The sequence below is a fragment of the Notothenia coriiceps genome, unplaced genomic scaffold (assembly GCF_000735185.1).
Source record: "Notothenia coriiceps isolate Sejong01 unplaced genomic scaffold, NC01 NC01_scaffold00035398, whole genome shotgun sequence".
In the NCBI taxonomy this organism is placed as follows: domain Eukaryota; kingdom Metazoa; phylum Chordata; class Actinopteri; order Perciformes; family Nototheniidae; genus Notothenia; species Notothenia coriiceps.
Genome location: NW_011368099.1, coordinates 1 through 3,640, shown reverse-complemented (window position 1 = coordinate 3,640; position 3,640 = coordinate 1). Strand labels below are relative to the sequence as shown.

The following is a 3,640-nucleotide window of genomic DNA, read 5'->3' as shown; positions in this document are numbered from 1 at the left end:
GCCAAATCAATTTTTTCATTTCTCTTCTACATCACCATGTGTCCCCTCTTCTTCATGTCTCTTCTACATCAACATGTGTCCCCTCTTCTCCATGTCTCTTCTACATCAACATGTGTCCCCTCTTCTTCATGTCTCTTCTACATCAACATGTGTCCCCTCTTCTTCATGTCTCTTATACATCAACATGTGTCCCCTCTTCTTCATGTCTCTTCTACATCAACATGTGTCCCCTCTTCTTCATGTCTCTTCTACATCAACATGTGTCCCCTCTGTGGAAAGAGACTCTGAAAGTTTCAGGAACAAAGATTCTCTCTCTTTTTGATCCATTTCTATAAAAACCTGTCTGAAAATGAGCTGATCAGATTTTGGCCACTTTATGATGTCATAACGATGTTTTGTCTTGTGTAACCATTAGCCAATCAGCAACTAAGGTAACCCCCCCCCACAAACACACACCTTATCACCTGAATCTCCTCTAAAGCACCATTGAATTCTTTGTAACCAAATCTCTCTCAGAGGGGCGTGGGGAGGGGCTCCTTATTTTCATCTAAAGTAACAGACAGAGAATCAGCACTTTGGAAACAGGGCTGAAACAGAGGGGATTATGGGTAATGCTGCAATGATCTGTTTGGTGTTTCAGCCAATCAGAGATATGTTCTGTATCTATCTATCTATCTATCTATCTTACTGTATTCTGGGTGCAGAACTTCTTTATCCTCTGAGGATGACGTTGCTCTGTTCCTGCATTTGAGATAGATTTCACTTGTGTTTTTACTTTCTTTATTACTTTATACAATATAACAAAAGACAAACTTTGTCAAAGAGTCACTTATCAGTTTCTCTCAAGGGCATTAGAATTTCCTCCACAATGTGTAGTCCGCATTTACAATCATCCACCACCAAAGTCACACACTTAGGTTTAGCTTTTTTCTTTATAATCGAGGGATTCAAACACAATACTAATGTGTTCAAGTTAATCCATTGCACAGTTGAGTAGTAGAGCGTAGGCCTGCTCACAGTCCCTGTTGCACTGAACCAGGATTTCCTCCAGGAAGTCAGAGCTGTATCCTGGAAAGCTCTCCATCAGTCTCTTCAAATCAGGCTCTGAAAGCACACAGGAAACAAAACAGACAAGTGTGTCCATTAATGTTCCCACTACGGCCCTGTTAAAGACGGTTCTGTGTGATAGAGAGTACAGAGTCCTCTCTCATTCTCATGCACATCATTTGGACATATACTTCATTCTTTTTGTAGATGAGCTGGTACAATCTTATTTCACACATGATCTGTGAAGCAAGCTTTCCCCCCCTTTAAGCTTTTGGTTCAAATGTTACTTTAAGAGGCTTGCATGTGTAGTTTACCCCGGATTGGGAATGTTGTGGTTTTTCAAAATTGTGCCCGTAGCGGCAGCGCCAGGACTGATATGAATTTGAAATAATACTTATAACTGTGTTAAAGGACAAGATAGAAGTTAGTTAATTATCTAAAAGCCCTCGGGTCTGTATTTTTATATTTTGCAAATCCTTTATTAATTATTACTTCTTTACTTGCATATCGCCATGGGTGTTGCCAATTCATGCGTTCGAAGGGATTTCAAATATGTTTTTTTATGACGAGATTGTTGAATATATTATTAGCGGTGGTGGCGAAGTGGATAGGGACTTGGCTTGGCAACTGGAAGGTCACCAGTTCAAGTCCCGAAAAGACCAAGTGCTGCCGAGGTGTCCCTGAGCAAGGCACCGTTCCCTACGCTGCTCCCCGGGTGTCGTACATAATGGCAGCCCACTGCTCCTAACACTAGGATGGGTCAAATGCAGAGAAACCGTTTCGTTACATAGTACCTGTACTAAGTAATGACAATAAGTTGAATCTTCTTCTTCTTCTTCTTCAATTAGGGTATATTCATTATTATATAAACTGTATTTCATTAAATTGAAAACCTTTCTGTGACCTTAAAGAGCGTTTTGTACAACATGTCCACATGGAACTGATTAGGAGTGTGGAACCATCTGTTTTAAGAGTGTGGAATATATGCATATAGTAAACTGGATCATATTGGAAAAGTAAAAAATAAATCAAACAAAATAACAGAACATGTAGTTGTTAAGTGCTTAAGTGCGGCAGGCGATGACAGTGGCAGGTTTCCTAGCTGCACGGCATCCCTTCAGGTATTAGACTCAGAAAGTCAATCTGAGATGATTACAGACGGGCGGGACTGCTTTCATTTGGCCGCCCGCCGAGAGTCTGTCAGACGAGTTTCCAGAGAATATTCCTCTGACTGACAGGAGATAATTAGATAGTGTGTTTGAGTGGGTGTGTTTGAGTGGGTGTGTGTGTGTGTGTGTGTGTGTGTGTGTGTGTGTGTGTGTGTGTGTGTGTGTGTGTGTGTGTGTGTGTGTGTGTGTGTTCCTGCAATGTTCCCAAACTAGCCTAACAGTTTGTGCTTTTACTCACATGTTTTTCTTCTTACTCATTATTCTCACACACACATTTCCCACAAACTTCAACTATCAGCAGGATTTGAATGCCAGGAGCGTCAGTAGCACTACGCATTACTTCCTGTCTACATATTTTTAATTTGCAGCACGGAGTAGAGCCTTTGATTCAACGCAGACTAAACACACAATCACAGTCCCTCCGAGGAAAGGATGAGGTGGGCAACTCTTGTCACATGTCTGATTTAGGTTTGGTTAACCAGCCGGGGCTAAAATAAGGCGTGAGAAACAGGAAACGGAGGAGAGACGCTCACCAGCTTCCTCGCTCCACTCCAAGTAGCTGTGCTCTGACTCTGGGTTCAGGTGAGACGGGTAATTAAAGTCTTCAGAAGCTGAGAAGAGACTCTTTGTTTCCTCCTTTGTCTCCTTGCCTCGACCCTCGAGTGTGTCCAGGAAGGCTGTGTTCACCCTGTCCAAATACAATTAATCAAAATCATGGTTCACATAAAACAATGTACTTTAAATTGTACGTGTTGGCAGTGAACGGGATGTGACAGCTTCTCAAACTCCTATACCCGCTTTAACACCACTCAGCTTCACCTCCAGCGACCTGGTTTCTGCACTGGTTTCTTTCCAAACGGACGGTCAAAACAAAGGATTAATCTAATTGAGTCCAGTTTAGTAGTTCCCTGTTGAGCAGAGTTTTCCATGCGATGCCTCACTTGTATGTGTTTGCGCTGACGCACTCCAAGTTTAGTCTGCCGTTGTTGGAAAGACGGCGACAGAACCATAATTAAATAAAGAACAATGTACACATACCTCCTGTGATCCCGCTGCACGTCTCTCACGCTTCCTGACGCAGCCTCGCTCTGAGAAAAATAAAAAAATATATATAAATGAAAAGATAACTTACAAGGTCATACATTCATGTCCTTGTGACATATATTTTAATTAATCTAGAGTGCGCTGTTTTTGTCTGAAAGACTATTATGCTTTTTGATGTTGTCCCTCTCCTGTAGTATGTTGTGTAGGTTTCTGTGCATGTCAATGGTCTGCGAAGGCTACAATCCCTGTAAGGGGCGGGACATCTCTAAGGGGTTGACCAATCACAACAGAGCCAGCCAGCTAACCAATCAGAGCAGACTGGGCTCTGGTTTCAGACGGAGGGTGAAAAGAGGTGCTGCAGCACAGGCAGTATGAGAAAG

The 3,640-nt window shown here is 42.3% G+C and overlaps 1 long non-coding RNA gene across 1 annotated transcript; it reads right to left on the bottom strand.

Moving 5' to 3' along the window:
* Window positions 1–763: 763 nt before the first annotated feature.
* On the bottom strand, window positions 764–3,385 carry LOC104962812 (uncharacterized). The gene is made up of 3 exons (XR_800248.1): window positions 3,255–3,385; window positions 2,750–2,904; window positions 764–1,104 (listed from the first exon to the last, which is right to left on the bottom strand). It is a non-coding gene; the product is annotated as an uncharacterized lncRNA (long non-coding RNA).
* Between the last annotated feature and the right edge of the window lie 255 nt (window positions 3,386–3,640).